General features: G+C 31.2%; 13 non-coding genes across 13 annotated transcripts; all 13 read left to right on the top strand.

The window, feature by feature from the left end:
* The first annotated feature begins 1359 nt into the window (after nucleotides 1-1359).
* TRNAL-CAA (transfer RNA leucine (anticodon CAA)) lies at nucleotides 1360-1468 on the top strand. Its single transcript has 2 exons — nucleotides 1360-1397; nucleotides 1423-1468. It is a non-coding gene; the product is annotated as a tRNA-Leu (tRNA).
* A 751-nt stretch (nucleotides 1469-2219) lies between these two features.
* On the top strand, nucleotides 2220-2328 carry TRNAL-CAA (transfer RNA leucine (anticodon CAA)). Its single transcript has 2 exons — nucleotides 2220-2257; nucleotides 2283-2328. It is a non-coding gene; the product is annotated as a tRNA-Leu (tRNA).
* Nucleotides 2329-3074: 746 nt separating this feature from the next.
* Nucleotides 3075-3183, top strand: TRNAL-CAA (transfer RNA leucine (anticodon CAA)). Its single transcript has 2 exons — nucleotides 3075-3112; nucleotides 3138-3183. It is a non-coding gene; the product is annotated as a tRNA-Leu (tRNA).
* Nucleotides 3184-4790: 1607 nt separating this feature from the next.
* TRNAL-CAA (transfer RNA leucine (anticodon CAA)) lies at nucleotides 4791-4899 on the top strand. Its single transcript has 2 exons — nucleotides 4791-4828; nucleotides 4854-4899. It is a non-coding gene; the product is annotated as a tRNA-Leu (tRNA).
* Nucleotides 4900-5641: 742 nt separating this feature from the next.
* Nucleotides 5642-5750, top strand: TRNAL-CAA (transfer RNA leucine (anticodon CAA)). The gene is made up of 2 exons: nucleotides 5642-5679; nucleotides 5705-5750. It is a non-coding gene; the product is annotated as a tRNA-Leu (tRNA).
* A 749-nt stretch (nucleotides 5751-6499) lies between these two features.
* Nucleotides 6500-6608, top strand: TRNAL-CAA (transfer RNA leucine (anticodon CAA)). Its single transcript has 2 exons — nucleotides 6500-6537; nucleotides 6563-6608. It is a non-coding gene; the product is annotated as a tRNA-Leu (tRNA).
* Nucleotides 6609-7354: 746 nt separating this feature from the next.
* Nucleotides 7355-7463, top strand: TRNAL-CAA (transfer RNA leucine (anticodon CAA)). Its single transcript has 2 exons — nucleotides 7355-7392; nucleotides 7418-7463. It is a non-coding gene; the product is annotated as a tRNA-Leu (tRNA).
* Nucleotides 7464-11590: 4127 nt separating this feature from the next.
* Nucleotides 11591-11699, top strand: TRNAL-CAA (transfer RNA leucine (anticodon CAA)). Its single transcript has 2 exons — nucleotides 11591-11628; nucleotides 11654-11699. It is a non-coding gene; the product is annotated as a tRNA-Leu (tRNA).
* A 697-nt stretch (nucleotides 11700-12396) lies between these two features.
* TRNAL-CAA (transfer RNA leucine (anticodon CAA)) lies at nucleotides 12397-12505 on the top strand. The gene is made up of 2 exons: nucleotides 12397-12434; nucleotides 12460-12505. It is a non-coding gene; the product is annotated as a tRNA-Leu (tRNA).
* A 1553-nt stretch (nucleotides 12506-14058) lies between these two features.
* On the top strand, nucleotides 14059-14167 carry TRNAL-CAA (transfer RNA leucine (anticodon CAA)). The gene is made up of 2 exons: nucleotides 14059-14096; nucleotides 14122-14167. It is a non-coding gene; the product is annotated as a tRNA-Leu (tRNA).
* Nucleotides 14168-15774: 1607 nt separating this feature from the next.
* Nucleotides 15775-15883, top strand: TRNAL-CAA (transfer RNA leucine (anticodon CAA)). Its single transcript has 2 exons — nucleotides 15775-15812; nucleotides 15838-15883. It is a non-coding gene; the product is annotated as a tRNA-Leu (tRNA).
* Nucleotides 15884-16632: 749 nt separating this feature from the next.
* TRNAL-CAA (transfer RNA leucine (anticodon CAA)) lies at nucleotides 16633-16741 on the top strand. The gene is made up of 2 exons: nucleotides 16633-16670; nucleotides 16696-16741. It is a non-coding gene; the product is annotated as a tRNA-Leu (tRNA).
* Nucleotides 16742-17438: 697 nt separating this feature from the next.
* On the top strand, nucleotides 17439-17547 carry TRNAL-CAA (transfer RNA leucine (anticodon CAA)). Its single transcript has 2 exons — nucleotides 17439-17476; nucleotides 17502-17547. It is a non-coding gene; the product is annotated as a tRNA-Leu (tRNA).
* Nucleotides 17548-18684: the final 1137 nt, after the last annotated feature.

Below are 18684 nucleotides of genomic sequence, written 5' to 3'. Positions count from 1 at the left end.
CCATAGAGTTGAATTAATTACATTATTCCTAAGTGATAAATATACAATGACTAGTTAAAAAATTCTTAAGTTTAGTTCCATGTAGAAAAAAGGTTTTCACAAATGTATTATTTGCAAAACATCCTTTCAGTATTCAGTAAACAAATCATAAAACAAAGAATACATTGGAAAAGAAAAGTAGATTCAGGCTCTCAGACTCTATATCTAAAAGTTTACAAAAATTACTTGCTAGACACATAAATCTGTTTTTTCCTGAAAGAGATTTTAGTAAATAATTTGTATAGTTATTATAAAGGATATCATTATAACCTGAGCAGTTTTTCTTAAGTATTATTTTTGATGGCTCACCTTTAGCGGTAGTATACTGTATAAATCCAAGTTCTTGATTTTATGTTACTTTTTTTAAGCAGTACATATTATTTGGCTGAAAGATACCCCAAAATCCTTTTTTTGTACATTATAATCTTTATTGCCAACTTAATTTAACGGACAGATGTATTTGTCAGGATGGAAGAGCTGTCTAAGGCGCCAGACTCAAGATTGCATTCTTCCTCTAAATGGGTGTTCTGGTCTCTGTAAAGAGGCGTGGGTTTGAATCCCACTTCTGACAATTTTATTTTCTTGTACTTTGTATGAAAAGAATATTAATTTGTGGATAAGTCTACCATCCAAAATAACAAGTGCCCTTAGGACATCCATTCTCTTTTAAAAGTCCTTCTCTTGGACATTGGAATCTTATTACCATTTATTTCTAACAATGTGCAGCCTAATTATTTAAAGAAACATAGGGAACAGAAAAGTTTGAAAATGGGAGAAATTGTATGATATCCCATCTACACACCAATATTGCACTTGTTGCCATAGAGTTGAATTAATGACATTATTCCTAAGTGATAAATACACAATGACTGGTTAAAAAATTCTTAAGTTTAGTTCCATGTAGAAAAAAGGTTTTCACAAATGTATTATTTGCAAAACATCCTTTCAGTATTCAGTAAACAAATCATAAAACAAAGAATAAATTGGAATAGAAAGTAGATTCAGGCTCTCAGACTCTATATCTAAAAGTTTACAAAAATTACTTGCTAGACACATAAATCTGTTTTTTCCTGAAAGAGATTTTAGTAAATAATTTGTATAGTTATTATAAAGGATATCATTATAACCTGAGCAGTTTTTCTTAAGTATTAATTGTGATGGCTCACCTTTAGCGGTAGTATACTGTATAAATCCAAGTTCTTGATTTTATGTTACTTTTTTCAAGCAGTACATATTATTTGGCTGAAAGATACCCCAAAATCCTTTTTTTGTACATTATAATCTTTTATTGGCAACTTAATCTCATGGGCATGTGTACTTGTCAGGATGGCCGAGCGGTCTAAGGCGCCACACTCAAGATTGTGTTCTTCCTCTAAATGGGTGTTCTGGACTCTGTAAAGAGGCGTGGGTTCAAATCCCACTTCTGACAATTTTATTTTCTTGTACTTTGTATGAAAAGAATATTAATTTGTGGATAAGTCTACCATGCAAAATAACAAGTGACCTTAGGACATCCATTCTCTTTTAAAAGTCCTTCTCTTGGACATTGGAATCTTGTTACCATTTATTTCTAACAATGTGCAGCCTAATTATTTAAAGAAACATAGGGAACAGAATAGTTTGAAAATGGGAGAAATTGTATGATATCCCATCTACACACCAATATTGCACTTGTTGCCATAGAGTTGAATTAATGACATTATTCCTAAGTGATAAATACACAATGACTGGTTAAAAAAATTCTTAAGTTTAGTTCCATGTAGAAAAAAGGTTTTCACAAATGTATTATTTGCAAAACACCCTTTCAGTATTCAGTAAACAAATCATAAAACAAAGAATAAATTGGAATAGAAAGTAGATTCAGGCTCTCAGACTCTATATCTAAAAGTTTACAAAAATTACTTACTAGACACATAAATCTGTTTTTTCCTGAAAGAGATTTTAATAAATAATTTGTATAGTAATTATAAAGGATATCATTATAACCTGAGCAGTTTTTCTTAAGTATTAATTGTGATGGCTCACCTTTAGCGGTAGTATACTGTATAAATCCAAGTTCTTGATTTTATGTTACTTTTTTCAAGCAGTACATATTATTTGGCTGAAAGATACCCCAAAATCCTTTTTTTTGTACATTATAATCTTTTATTGGCAACTTAATTTAATGGGCATATGTACTTGTCAGGATGGCCGAGCGGTCTAAGGCGCCAGACTCAAGATTGCGTTCTTCCTCTAAATGGGTGTTCTGGTCTCTGTAAAGAGGCATGGGTTCAAATCCCACTTCTGACAATTTTATTTTCTTGTACTTTGTATGAAAAGAATATTAATTTGTGGATAAGTCTACCATGCAAAATAACAAGTGACCTTAGGACATCCATTCTCTTTTAAAAGTCCTTCTCTTGGACATTGGAATCTTGTTACCATTTATTTCTAACAATGTGCAGCCTAATTATTTAAAGAAACATAGGGAACAGAATAGTTTGAAAATGGGAGAAATTGTATGATATCCCATCTACACACCAATATTGCACTTGTTGCCATAGAGTTGAATTAATGACATTATTCCTAAGTGATAAATACACGACTGGTTAAAAAATTCTTAAGTTTAGTTCCATGTAGAAAAAAGGTTTTCACAAATGTATTATTTGCAAAACACCCTTTCAGTATTCAGTAAACAAATCATAAAACAAAGAATAAATTGGAATAGAAAGTAGATTCAGGCTCTCAGACTCTATATCTAAAAGTTTACAAAAATTACTTGCTAGACACATAAATCTGTTTTTTCCTGAAAGAGATTTTAGTAAATAATTTGTATAGTAATTATAAAGGATATCATTATAACCTGAGCAGTTTTTCTTAAGTATTAATTGTGATGGCTCACCTTTAGCGGTAGTATACTGTATAAATCCAAGTTCTTGATTTTATGTTACTTTTTTCAAGCAGTACATATTATTTGGCTGAAAGATACCCCAAAATCCTTTTTTTGTACATTATAATCTTTTACTGGCAACTTAATTTAGAGGGCATATGTTCTTGTCAGGATGGCCGAGCGGTCTAAGGCGCCAGACTCAAGATTGCATTCTTCCTCTAAATGGGTGTTCTGGTCTCTGTAAAGAGGCGTGGGTTCAAATCCCACTTCTGACAATTTTATTTTCTTGTACTTTGTATGAAAAGAATATTAATTTGTGGATAAGTCTACCATGCAAAATTACAAGTGCCCTTAGGACATCCATTCTCTTTTAAAAGTCCTTCTCTTTGACATTGGAATCTTATTACCATTTATTTCTAACAATGTGCAGCCTAATTATTTAAAGAAACATAGGGAACAGAATAGTTTGAAAATGGGAGAAATTGTATGATATCCCATCTACACACCAATATTGCACTTGTTGCCATAGAGTTGAATTAATTACATTATTCCTAAGTGATAAATATACAATGACTAGTTAAAAAATTCTTAAGTTTAGTTCCATGTAGAAAAAAGGTTTTCACAAATGTATTATTTGCAAAACATCCTTTCAGTATTCAGTAAACAAATCATAAAACAAAGAATAAATTTGAAAAGAAAAGTAGATTCAGGCTCTCAGACTCTATATCTAAAAGTTTACAAAATTACTTGCTAGATACATAAATCTGTTTTTTCCTGAAAGAGATTTTAGTAAATAATTTGTATAGTTATTATAAAGGATATCATTATAACCAGAGCAGTTTTTCTTAAGTATTATTTTTGATGGCTCACCTTTAGCGGTAGTATACTGTATAAATCCAAGTTCTTGATTTTATGTTACTTTTTTCAAGCAGTACATATTATTTGGCTGAAAGATACCCCAAAATCCTTTTTTTGTACATTATAATCTTTTATCGCCAACTTAATTTAATGGGCAGATGTACTTGTCAGGATGGCTGAGCGGTCTAAGGTGCCAGACTCAAGCTTGCATACTTCCTCTAAATGGGTGTTCTGGTCTCTGTAAAGAGGCATGGTTTCAAATCCCACTTCTGACAATTTTATTTTCTTGTACTTTGTATGAAAAGAATATTAATTTGTGGATAAGTCTATCATGCAAAATAACAAGTGCCCTTAGGACATCCATTCTCTTTTAAAAGTCCTTCTCTTGGACATTGGAATCTTATTACCATTTATTTCTAACAATGTGCAGCCTAATTATTTAAAGAAACATAGGGAACAGAATAGTTTGAAAATGGGAGAAATTGTATGATATCCCATCTACACACCAATATTGCACTTGTTGCCATAGAGTTGAATTAATGACATTATTCCTAAGTGATAAATACACAATGACTGGTTAAAAAATTCTTAAGTTTAGTTCCATGTAGAAAAAAGATTTTCACAAATGTATTATTTGCAAAACATCCTTTCAGTATTCAGTAAACAAATCATAAAACAAAGAATAAATTGGAATAGAAAGTAGATTCAGGCTCTCAGACTCTATATCTAAAAGTTTACAAAAATTACTTGCTAGACGCATAAATCTGTTTTTTCCTGAAAGAGATTTTAGTAAATAATTTGTATAGTTATTATAAAGGATATCATTATAACCTGAGCAGTTTTTCTTAAGTATTAATTGTGATGGCTCACCTTTAGCGGTAGTATACTGTATAAATCCAAGTTCTTGATTTTATGTTACTTTTTTCAAGCAGTACATATTATTTGGCTGAAATATACCCCAAAATCCTTTTTTTGTACATTATAATCTTTTATTGGCAACTTAATTTAAAGGGCATATGTACTTGTCAGGATGGCCGAGCGGTCTAAGGCGCCAGACTCAAGATTGCATTCTTCCTCTAAATGGGTGTGCTGGTCTCTGTAAAGAGGCGTGGGTTCAAATCCCACTTCTGACAATTTTATTTTCTTGTACTTTGTATGAAAAGAATATTAATTTGTGGATAAGTCTACCATGCAAAAAAACAAGTGCCCTTAGGACATCCATTCTCTTTTAAAAGTCCTTCTCTTGGACATTGGAATCTTATTATCATTTATTTCTAACAATGTGCAGCCTAATTATTTAAAGAAACATAGGATAGTTTGAAAATGGGAGAAATTGTATGATATCCCATCTACACACCAATATTGCACTTGTTGCCATAGAGTTGAATTAATGACATTATTCCTAAGTGATAAATACACAATGACTGGTTAAAAAATTCTTAAGTTTAGTTCCATGTAGAAAAAAGGTTTTCACAAATGTATTATTTGCAAAACATCCTTTCAGTATTCAGTAAACAAATCATAAAACAAAGAATAAATTGGAATAGAAAGTAGATTCAGGCTCTCAGACTCTATATCTAAAAGTTTACAAAAATTACTTGATAGACACATAAATCTGTTTTTTCCTGAAAGAGATTTTAGTAAATAATTTGTATAGTTATTATAAAGGATATCATTATAACCTGAGCAGTTTTTCTTAAGTATTAATTGTGATGGCTCACCTTTAGCGGTAGTATACTGTATAAATCCAAGTTCTTGATTTTATGTTACTTTTTTCAAGCAGTACATATTATTTGGCTGAAAGATACCCCAAAATCCTTTTTTTGTACATTATAATCTTTTATTGGCAACTTAATTTAATGGGCATATGTACTTGTCAGGATGGCCGAGCGGTCTAAGGCGCCAGACTCAAGATTGCGTTCTTCCTCTAAATGGGTGTTCTGGTCTCTGTAAAGAGGCGTGGGTTCAAATCCCACTTCTGACAATTTTATTTTCTTGTACTTTGTATGAAAAGAATATTAATTTGTGGATAAGTCTACCATGCAAAATAACAAGTGACCTTAGGACATCCATTCTCTTTTAAAAGTCCTTCTCTTGGACATTGGAATCTTGTTACCATTTATTTCTAACAATGTGCAGCCTAATTATTTAAAGAAACATAGGGAACAGAATAGTTTGAAAATGGGAGAAATTGTATGATATCCCATCTACACACCAATATTGCACTTGTTGCCATAGAGTTGAATTAATGACATTATTCCTAAGTGATAAATACACAATGACTGGTTAAAAAATTCTTAAGTTTAGTTCCATGTAGAAAAAAGGTTTTCACAAATGTATTATTTGCAAAACACCCTTTCAGTATTCAGTAAACAAATCATAAAACAAAGAATAAATTGGAATAGAAAGTAGATTCAGGCTCTCAGACTCTATATCTAAAAGTTTACAAAAATTACTTGCTAGACACATAAATCTGTTTTTTCCTGAAAGAGATTTTAGTAAATAATTTGTATAGTAATTATAAAGGATATCATTATAACCTGAGCAGTTTTTCTTAAGTATTAATTGTGATGGCTCACCTTTAGCGGTAGTATACTGTATAAATCCAAGTTCTTGATTTTATGTTACTTTTTTCAAGCAGTACATATTATTTGGCTGAAAGATACCCCAAAATCCTTTTTTTGTACATTATAATCTTTTACTGGCAACTTAATTTAGAGGGCATATGTTCTAGTCAGGATGGCCGAGCGGTCTAAGGCGCCAGACTCAAGATTGCATTCTTCCTCTAAATGGGTGTTCTGGTCTCTGTAAAGAGGCGTGGGTTCAAATTCCACTTCTGACAATTTTATTTTCTTGTACTTTGTATGAAAAGAATATTAATTTGTGGATAAGTCTACCATGCAAAATAACAAGTGACCTTAGGACATCCATTCTCTTTTAAAAGTCCTTCTCTTGGACATTGGAATCTTGTTACCATTTATTTCTAACAATGTGCAACCTAATTATTTAAAGAAACATAGGGAACAGAATAGTTTGAAAATGGGAGAAATTGTATGATATCCCATCTACACACCAATATTGCACTTGTTGCCATAGAGTTGAATTAATGACATTATTCCTAAGTGATAAATACACGACTGGTTAAAAAATTCTTAAGTTTAGTTCCATGTAGAAAAAAGGTTTTCACAAATGTATTATTTGCAAAACACCCTTTCAGTATTCAGTAAACAAATCATAAAACAAAGAATAAATTGGAATAGAAAGTAGATTCAGGCTCTCAGACTCTATATCTAAAAGTTTACAAAAATTACTTGCTAGACACATAAATCTGTTTTTTCCTGAAAGAGATTTTAGTAAATAATTTGTATAGTAATTATAAAGGATATCATTATAACCTGAGCAGTTTTTCTTAAGTATTAATTGTGATGGCTCACCTTTAGCGGTGGTATACTGTATAAATCCAAGTTCTTGATTTTATGTTACTTTTTTCAAGCAGTACATATTATTTGGCTGAAAGATACCCCAAAATCCTTTTTTTGTACATTATAATCTTTTACTGGCAACTTAATTTAGAGGGCATATGTTCTTGTCAGGATGGCCGAGCGGTCTAAGGCGCCAGATTCAAGATTGCATTCTTCCTCTAAATGGGTGTTCTGGTCTCTGTAAAGAGGCGTGGGTTCAAATTCCACTTCTGACAATTTTATTTTCTTGTACTTTGTATGAAAAGAATATTAATTTGTGGATAAGTCTACCATGCAAAATTACAAGTGCCCTTAGGACATCCATTCTCTTTTAAAAGTCCTTCTCTTTGACATTGGAATCTTATTACCATTTATTTCTAACAATGTGCAGCCTAATTATTTAAAGAAACATAGGGAACAGAATAGTTTGAAAATGGGAGAAATTGTATGATATCCCATCTACACACCAATATTGCACTTGTTGCCATAGAGTTGAATTAATTACATTATTCCTAAGTGATAAATATACAATGACTAGTTAAAAAATTCTTAAGTTTAGTTCCATGTAGAAAAAAGGTTTTCACAAATGTATTATTTGCAAAACATCCTTTCAGTATTCAGTAAACAAATCATAAAACAAAGAATAAATTGGAAAAGAAAAGTAGATTCAGGCTCTCAGACTCTATATCTAAAAGTTTACAAAAATTACTTGCTAGACACATAAATCTGTTTTTTCCTGAAAGAGATTTTAGTAAATAATTTGTATAGTTATTATAAAGGATATCATTATAACCAGAGCAGTTTTTCTTAAGTATTATTTTTGATGGCTCACCTTTAGCGGTAGTATACTGTATAAATCCAAGTTCTTGATTTTATGTTACTTTTTTCAAGCAGTACATATTATTTGGCTGAAAGATACCCCAAAATCCTTTTTTTGTACATTATAATCTTTTATTGCCAACTTAATTTAATGGGCAGATGTACTTGTCAGGATGGCTGAGCGGTCTAAGGTGCCAGACTCAAGCTTGCATACTTCCTCTAAATGGGTGTTCTGGTCTCTGTAAAGAGGCATGGTTTCAAATCCCACTTCTGACAATTTTATTTTCTTGTACTTTGTATGAAAAGAATATTAATTTGTGGATAAGTCTATCATGCAAAATAACAAGTGCCCTTAGGACATCCATTCTCTTTTAAAAGTCCTTCTCTTGGACATTGGAATCTTATTACCATTTATTTCTAACAATGTGCAGCCTAATTATTTAAAGAAACATAGGGAACAGAATAGTTTGAAAATGGGAGAAATTGTATGATATCCCATCTACACACCAATATTGCACTTGTTGCCATAGAGTTGAATTAATGACATCATTCCTAAGTGATAAATACACGACTGGTTAAAAAATTCTTAAGTTTAGTTCCATGTAGAAAAAAGGTTTTCACAAATGTATTATTTGCAAAACATCCTTTCAGTATTCAGTAAACAAATCATAAAACAAAGAATAAATTGGAATAGAAAGTAGATTCAGGCTCTCAGACTCTATATCTAAAAGTTTACAAAAATTACTTGCTAGACGCATAAATCTGTTTTTTCCTGAAAGAGATTTTAGTAAATAATTTGTATAGTTATTATAAAGGATATCATTATAACCTGAGCATTTTTTCTTAAGTATTAATTGTGATGGCTCACCTTTAGCGGTAGTATACTGTATAAATCCAAGTTCTTGATTTTATGTTACTTTTTTCAAGCAGTACATATTATTTGGCTGAAAGATACCCCAAAATCCTTTTTTTGTACATTATAATCTTTTATTGGCAACTTAATTTAAAGGGCATATGTACTTGTCAGGATGGCCGAGCGGTCTAAGGCACCAGAATCAAGATTGCATTCTTCCTCTAAATGGGTGTGCTGGTCTCTGTAAAGAGGTGTGGGTTCAAATCCCACTTCTGACAATTTTATTTTCTTGTACTTTGTATGAAAAGAATATTAATTTGTGGATAAGTCTACCATGCAAAAAAACAAGTGCCCTTAGGACATCCATTCTCTTTTAAAAGTCCTTCTCTTGGACATTGGAATCTTATTATCATTTATTTCTAACAATGTGCAGCCTAATTATTTAAAGAAACATAGGGAACAGAATAGTTTGAAAATGGGAGAAATTGTATGATATCCCATCTACACACCAATATTGCACTTGTTGCCATAGAGTTGAATTAATGACATTATTCCTAAGTGATAAATACACAATGACTGGTTAAAAAATTCTTAAGTTTAGTTCCATGTAGAAAAAAGGTTTTCACAAATGTATTATTTGCAAAACATCCTTTCAGTATTCAGTAAACAAATCATAAAACAAAGAATAAATTGGAATAGAAAGTAGATTCAGGCTCTCAGACTCTATATCTAAAAGTTTACAAAAATTACTTGCTAGACACATAAATCTGTTTTTTCCTGAAAGAGATTTTAGTAAATAATTTGTATAGTTATTATAAAGGATATCATTATAACCTGAGCAGTTTTTCTTAAGTATTAATTGTGATGGCTCACCTTTAGCGGTAGTATACTGTATAAATCCAAGTTCTTGATTTTATGTTACTTTTTTCAAGCAGTACATATTATTTGGCTGAAAGATACCCCAAAATCCTTTTTTTGTACATTATAATCTTTTATTGGCAACTTAATTTAAAGGGCATATGTACTTGTCAGGATGGCCGAGCGGTCTAAGGCACCAGAATCAAGATTGCATTCTTCCTTTACATGGGTGTTCTGGTCTCTGTAAAGCGGCGTGGGTTCAAATCCCACTTCTGACAATTTTATTTTCTTGTACTTTGTATGAAAAGAATATTAATTTGTGGATAAGTCTACCATGCAAAAAAACAAGTGCCCTTAGGACATCCATTCTCTTTTAAAAGTCCTTCTCTTGGACATTGGAATCTTATTATCATTTATTTCTAACAATGTGCAGCCTAATTATTTAAAGAAACATAGGGAACAGAATAGTTTGAAAATGGGAGAAATTGTATGATATCCCATCTACACACCAATATTGCACTTGTTGCCATAGAGTTGAATTAATGACATTATTCCTAAGTGATAAATACACAATGACTGGTTAAAAAATTCTTAAGTTTAGTTCCATGTAGAAAAAAGGTTTTCACAAATGTATTATTTGCAAAACATCCTTTCAGTATTCAGTAAACAAATCATAAAACAAAGAATAAATTGGAATAGAAAGTAGATTCATGCTCTCAGACTCTATATCTAAAAGTTTACAAAAATTACTTGCTAGACACATAAATCTGTTTTTTCCTGAAAGAGATTTTAGTAAATAATTTGTATAGTTATTATAAAGGATATCATTATAACCTGAGCAGTTTTTCTTAAGTATTAATTGTGATGGCTCACCTTTAGCGGTAGTATACTGTATAAATCCAAGTTCTTGATTTTATGTTACTTTTTTCAAGCAGTACATATTATTTGGCTGAAAGATACCCCAAAATCCTTTTTTTGTACATTATAATCTTTTATTGGCAACTTAATTTAAAGGGCATATGTACTTGTCAGGATGGCCGAGCGGTCTAAGGCGCCAGACTCAAGATTGCATTCTTTCTCTAAATGGGTGTTCTGGTCTCTGTCAAGAGGCATTGGTTCAAATACCACTTCTGACAAATTTATTTTCTTGTACTTTGTATGAAAAGAATATTAATTTGTGGATAAGTCTACCATGCAAAATAACAAGTGACCTTAGGACATCCATTCTTTTTTAAAAGTCCTTCTCTTGGACATTGGAATCTTGTTATCATTTATTTCTAACAATGTGCAGCCTAATTATTTAAAGAAACATAGGGAACAGAATAGTTTGAAAATGGGAGAAATTGTATGATATCCCATCTACACACCAATATTGCACTTGTTGCCATAGACTTGAATTAATGACATTATTCCTAAGTGATAAATACACAATGACTGGTTAAAAAATTCTTAAGTTTAGTTCCATGTAGAAAAAAGGTTTTCACAAATGTATTATTTGCAAAACATCCTTTCAGTATTCAGTAAACAAATCATAAAACAAAGAATAAATTGGAATAGAAAGTAGATTCAGGCTCTCAGACTCTATATCTAAAAGTTTACAAAAATTACTTGCTAGACACATAAATCTGTTTTTTCCTGAAAGAGATTTTAGTAAATAATTTGTATAGTTATTATAAAGGATATCATTATAACCTGAGCAGTTTTTCTTAAGTATTAATTGTGATGGCTCACCTTTAGCGGTAGTATACTGTATAAATCCAAGTTCTTGATTTTATGTTTTTTTGTACATTATAATCTTTTATTGGCAACTTAATTTAAAGGGCATATGTACTTGTCAGGATGGCCGAGCGGTCTAAGGCGCCAGACTCAAGATTGCATTCTTCCTCTAAATGGGTGTTCTGGTCTCTGTAAAGAGGCGTGGGTTCAAATCCCACTTCTGACAATTTTATTTTCTTGTACTTTGTATGAAAAGAATATTCATTTGTGGATAAGTCTACCATGCAAAATAACAAGTGACCTTAGGACATCCATTATCTTTTAAAAGTCCTTCTCTTGGACATTGGAATCTTGTTACCATTTATTTCTAACAATGTGCAGCCTAATTATTTAAAGAAACATAGGGAACAGAATAGTTTGAAAATGGGAGAAATTGTATGATATCCCATCTACACACCAATATTGCACTTGTTGCCATAGAGTTGAATTAATGACATTATTCCTAAGTGATAAATACACAATGACTGGTTAAAAATTTCTTAAGTTTAGTTCCATGTAGAAAAAAGGTTTTCACAAATGTATTATTTGCAAAACATCCTTTCAGTATTCAGTAAACAAATCATAAAACAAAGAATAAATTGGAATAGAAAGTAGATTCAGGCTCTCAGACTCTATATCTAAAAGTTTACAAAAATTACTTGCTAGACACATAAATCTGTTTTTTCCTGAAAGAGATTTTAGTAAATAATTTGTATAGTTATTATAAAGGATATCATTATAACCTGAGCAGTTTTTCTTAAGTATTAATTGTGATGGCTCACCTTTAGCGGTAGTATACTGTATAAATCCAAGTTCTTGATTTTATGTTTTTTTGTACATTATAATCTTTTATTGGCAACTTAATTTAAAGGGCATATGTACTTGTCAGGATGGCCGAGCGGTCTAAGGCGCCAGACTCAAGATTGCATTCTTCCTCTAAATGGGTGTTCTGGTCTCTGTAAAGAGGCGTGGGTTCAAATCCCACTTCTGACAATTTTATTTTCTTGTACTTTGTATGAAAAGAATATTCATTTGTGGATAAGTCTACCATGCAAAATAACAAGTGACCTTAGGACATCCATTATCTTTTAAAAGTCCTTCTCTTGGACATTGGAATCTTGTTACCATTTATTTCTAACAATGTGCAGCCTAATTATTTAAAGAAACATAGGGAACAGAATAGTTTGAAAATGGGAGAAATTGTATGATATCCCATCTACACACCAATATTGCACTTGTTGCCATAGAGTTGAATTAATGACATTATTCCTAAGTGATAAATACACAATGACTGGTTAAAAATTTCTTAAGTTTAGTTCCATGTAGAAAAAAGGTTTTCACAAATGTATTATTTGCAAAACATCCTTTCAGTATTCAGTAAACAAATCATAAAACAAAGAATAAATTGGAATAGAAAGTAGATTCAGGCTCTCAGACTATATCTAAAAGTTTACAAAAATTACTTGCTAGACACATAAATCTGTTTTTTCCTGAAAGAGATTTTAGTAAATAATTTTTATAGTTATTATAAAGGATATCATTATAACCTGAGCAGTTTTTCTTAAGTATTAATTGTGATGGCTCACCTTTAGCGGTAGTATACTGTATAAATCCAAGTTCTTGATTTTATGTTACTTTTTTCAAGCAGTACATATTATTTGGCTGAAAGATACCCCAAAATCCTTTTTTTGTACATTATAATCTTTTATTGGCAACTTAATTTAAAGGGCATATGTACTTGTCAGGATGGCCGAGCGGTCTAAGGCGCCAGACTCAAGATTGCATTCTTCCTCTAAATGGGTGTTCTGGTCTCTGTCAAGAGGCATTGGTTCAAATACCACTTCTGACAAACTTATTTTCTTGTACTTTGTATGAAAAGAATATTAATTTGTGGATAAGTCTACCATGCAAAATAACAAGTGACCTTAGGACATCCATTCTTTTTTAAAAGTCCTTCTCTTGGACATTGGAATCTTGTTATCATTTATTTCTAACAATGTGCAGCCTAATTATTTAAAGAAACATAGGGAACAGAATAGTTTGAAAATGGGAGAAATTGTATGATATCCCATCTACACACCAATATTGCACTTGTTGCCATAGACTTGAATTAATGACATTATTCCTAAGTGATAAATACACAATGACTGGTTAAAAAATTCTTAAGTTTAGTTCCATGTAGAAAAAAGGTTTTCACAAATGTATTATTTGCAAAACATCCTTTCAGTATTCAGTAAACAAATCATAAAACAAAGAATAAATTGGAATAGAAAGTAGATTCAGGCTCTCAGACTCTATATCTAAAAGTTTACAAAAATTACTTGCTAGACACATAAATCTGTTTTTTCCTGAAAGAGATTTTAGTAAATAATTTGTATAGTTATTATAAAGGATATCATTATAACCTGAGCAGTTTTTCTTAAGTATTAATTGTGATGGCTCACCTTTAGCGGTAGTATACTGTATAAATCCAAGTTCTTGATTTTATGTTTTTTTGTACATTATAATCTTTTATTGGCAACTTAATTTAAAGGGCATATGTACTTGTCAGGATGGCCGAGCGGTCTAAGGCGCCAGACTCAAGATTGCATTCTTCCTCTAAATGGGTGTTCTGGTCTCTGTAAAGAGGCGTGGGTTCAAATCCCACTTCTGACAATTTTATTTTCTTGTACTTTGTATGAAAAGAATATTCATTTGTGGATAAGTCTACCATGCAAAATAACAAGTGACCTTAGGACATCCATTATCTTTTAAAAGTCCTTCTCTTGGAAATTGGAATCTTGTTACCATTTATTTCTAACAATGTGCAGCCTAATTATTTAAAGAAACATAGGGAACAGAATAGTTTGAAAATGGGAGAAATTGTATGATATCCCATCTACACACCAATATTGCACTTGTTGCCATAGAGTTGAATTAATGACATTATTCCTAAGTGATAAATACACAATGACTGGTTAAAAATTTCTTAAGTTTAGTTCCATGTAGAAAAAAGGTTTTCACAAATGTATTATTTGCAAAACATCCTTTCAGTATTCAGTAAACAAATCATAAAACAAAGAATAAATTGGAATAGAAAGTAGATTCAGGCTCTCAGACTCTATATCTAAAAGTTTACAAAAATTACTTGCTAGACACATAAATCTGTTTTTTCCTGAAAGAGATTTTAGTAAATAATTTTTATAGTTATTATAAAGGATATCATTATAACCTGAGCAGTTTTTCTTAAGTATTAATTGTGATGGCTCACCTTTAGCGGTAGTATACTGTATAAATCCAAGTTCTTGATTTTATGTTACTTTTTTCAAGCAGTACATATTATTTGGCTGAAAGATACACCAAAATCCTTTTTTTGTACATTATAATCTTTTATTGGCAACTTAATTTAAAGGGCATATGTACTTGTCAGGATGGCCGAGCGGTCTAAGGCGCCAGACTCAAGATTGCATTCTTCCTCTAAATGGGTGTTCTGGTCTCGGTCAAGAGGCATGGGTTCAAATCCCACTTCTAACAATTTTATTTTCTTGTACTTTGTATGAAAAGAATATTAATTTGTGGATAAGTCTACCATGCAAAATAACAAGTGACCTTAGGACATCCATTCTTTTTTAAAAGTCCTTCTCTTGGACATTGGAATCTTGTTATCATTTATTTCTAACAATGTGCAGCCTAATTATTTAAAGAAACATAGGGAACAGAATAGTTTGAAAATGGGAGAAATTGTATGATATCCCATCTACACACCAATATTGCACTTGTTGCCATAGAGTTGAATTAATGACATTATTACTAAGTGATCAATACACAATGACGTGTTAAAAAATTCTTAAGTTTAGTTCCATGTAGAAAAAAGGTTTTCACAAATGTATTATTTGCAAAACATCCTTTCAGTATTCAGTAAACAAATAATAAAACAAAGAATAAATTGGAATAGAAAGTAGATTCAGGCTCTCAGACTCTATATCTAAAAGTTTAAAAAAATTACTTGCTAGACACATAAATCTGTTTTTTCCTGAAAGAAATTTTAGTAAATAATTTGTATAGTTATTATAAAGGATATCATTATAACCTGAGCAGTTTTTCTTAAGTATTAATTGTGATGGCTTACCTTTAGCGGTAGTATACTGTATAAATCCAAGTTCTTGATTTTATGTTACTTTTTTCAAGCAGTACATATTATTTGGCTGAAAGATACCCCAAAATCCTTTTTTTGTACATTATAATTTTATATTGCCAACTTAATTTAAAGGGCATTTGTACTTGTCAGTATGGCTGAGCGGTCTAAGGCGCCAGACTCAAGATTGCATTCTTCCTCTAAATGGGTGTTCTGGTCTCTGTAAAGAGGAGTGGGTTCAAATCCCACTTCTGACAATTTTATTTTCTTGTACTTTGTATGAAAAGAATATTAATTTGTGGATAAGTCTACCATGCAAAATAACAAGTGACCTTAGGACATCCATTCTCTTTTAAAAGTCCTTCTCTTGGACATTGGAATCTTATTACCATTTATTTCTAACAATGTGCAGCCTAATTATTTAAAGAAACATAGGGAACAGAATAGTTTGAAAATGGGAGAAATTGTATGATATCCCATCTACACACCAATATTGCACTTGTTGCCATAGAGTTGAATTAATGACATTATTCCTAAGTGATAAATACACAATGACTGGTTAAAAAATTCTTAAGTTTAGTTCCATGCAGAAAAAAGGTTTTCACAAATGTATTATTTGCAAAACATCCTTTCAGTATTCAGTAAACAAATCATAAAACAAAGAATAAATTGGAATAGAAAGTAGATTCAGGCTCTCAGACTCTATATCAAAAAGTTTACAAAAATTACTTGCTAGACACATAAATCTGTTTTTTCCTGAAAGAGATTTTAGTAAATAATTTGTATAGTTATTATAAAGGATATCATTATAACCTGAGCAGTTTTTCTTAAGTATTAATTGTGATGGCTCACCTTTAGCGGTAGTATACTCTATAAATCCAAGTTCTTGATTTTATGTTACTTTTTTCAAGCAGTACATATTATTTGGCTGAAAGATACCCCAAAATCCTTTTTTTGTACATTATAATCTTTTATTGGCAACTTAATTTAAAGGGCATATGTACTTGTCAGGATGGCCGAGCGGTCTAAGGCGCCAGACTCAAGATTGCATTCTTCCTCTAAATGGGTGTTCTGGTCTCTGTAAAGAGGCGTGGGTTCAAATCCCACTTCTGACAATTTTATTTTCTTGTACTTTGTATGAAAAGAATATTAATTTGTGGATAAGTCTACCATGCAAAATAACAAGTGACCTTAGGACATCCATTCTTTTTTAAAAGTCCTTCTCTTGGACATTGGAATCTTGTTATCATTTATTTCTAACAATGTGCAGCCTAATTATTTAAAGAAACATAGGGAACAGAATAGTTTGAAAATGGGAGAAATTGTATGATATCCCATCTACACACCAATATTGCACTTGTTGCCATAGACTTGAATTAATGACATTATTCCTAAGTGATAAATACACAATGACTGGTTAAAAAATTCTTAAGTTTAGTTCCATGTAGAAAAAAGGTTTTCACAAATGTATTATTTGCAAAACATCCTTTCAGTATTCAGTAAACAAATCATAAAACAAAGAATAAATTGGAATAGAAAGTAGATTCAGGCTCTCAGACTCTATATCTAAAAGTTTACAAAAATTACTTGCTAGACACATAAATCTGTTTTTTCCTGAAAGAGATTTTAGTAAATAATTTGTATAGTTATTATAAAGGATATCATTATAACCTGAGCAGTTTTTCTTAAGTATTAATTGTGATGGCTCACCTTTAGCGGTAGTATACTGTATAAATCCAAGTTCTTGATTTTATGTTTTTTTGTACATTATAATCTTTTATTGGCAACTTAATTTAAAGGGCATATGTACTTGTCAGGATGGCCGAGCGGTCTAAGGCGCCAGACTCAAGATTGCATTCTTCCTCTAAATGGGTGTTCTGGTCTCTGTAAAGAGGCGTGGGTTCAAATCCCACTTCTGACAATTTTATTTTCTTGTACTTTGTATGAAAAGAATATTCATTTGTGGATAAGTCTACCATGCAAAATAACAAGTGACCTTAGGACATCCATTATCTTTTAAAAGTCCTTCTCTTGGAAATTGGAATCTTGTTACCATTTATTTCTAACAATGTGCAGCCTAATTATTTAAAGAAACATAGGGAACAGAATAGTTTGAAAATGGGAGAAATTGTATGATATCCCATCTACACACCAATATTGCACTTGTTGCCATAGAGTTGAATTAATGACATTATTCCTAAGTGATAAATACACAATGACTGGTTAAAAATTTCTTAAGTTTAGTTCCATGTAGAAAAAAGGTTTTCACAAATGTATTATTTGCAAAACATCCTTTCAGTATTCAGTAAACAAATCATAAAACAAAGAATAAATTGGAATAGAAAGTAGATTCAGGCTCTCAGACTCTATATCTAAAAGTTTACAAAAATTACTTGCTAGACACATAAATCTGTTTTTTCCTGAAAGAGATTTTAGTAAATAATTTTTATAGTTATTATAAAGGATATCATTATAACCTGAGCAGTTTTTCTTAAGTATTAATTGTGATGGCTCACCTTTAGCGGTAGTATACTGTATAAATCCAAGTTCTTGATTTTATGTTACTTTTTTCAAGCAGTACATATTATTTGGCTGAAAGATACACCAAAATCCTTTTTTTGTACATTATAATCTTTTATTGGCAACTTAATTTAAAGGGCATATGTACTTGTCAGGATGGCCGAGCGGTCTAAGGCGCCAGACTCAAGATTGCATTCTTCCTCTAAATGGGTGTTCTGGTCTCGGTCAAGAGGCATGGGTTCAAATCCCACTTCTAACAATTTTATTTTCTTGTACTTTGTATGAAAAGAATATTAATTTGTGGATAAGTCTACCATGCAAAATAACAAGTGACCTTAGGACATCCATTCTTTTTTAAAAGTCCTTCTCTTGGACATTGGAATCTTGTTATCATTTATTTCTAACAATGTGCAGCCTAATTATTTAAAGAAACATAGGGAACAGAATAGTTTGAAAATGGGAGAAATTGTATGATATCCCATCTACACACCAATATTGCACTTGTTGCCATAGAGTTGAATTAATGACATTATTACTA

The sequence above is a fragment of the Pseudophryne corroboree genome, chromosome 8 (assembly GCF_028390025.1).
Source record: "Pseudophryne corroboree isolate aPseCor3 chromosome 8, aPseCor3.hap2, whole genome shotgun sequence".
NCBI classification, from domain to species: Eukaryota; Metazoa; Chordata; class Amphibia; order Anura; family Myobatrachidae; genus Pseudophryne; species Pseudophryne corroboree.
This window is presented reverse-complemented; position numbering and strand designations above follow the sequence as displayed.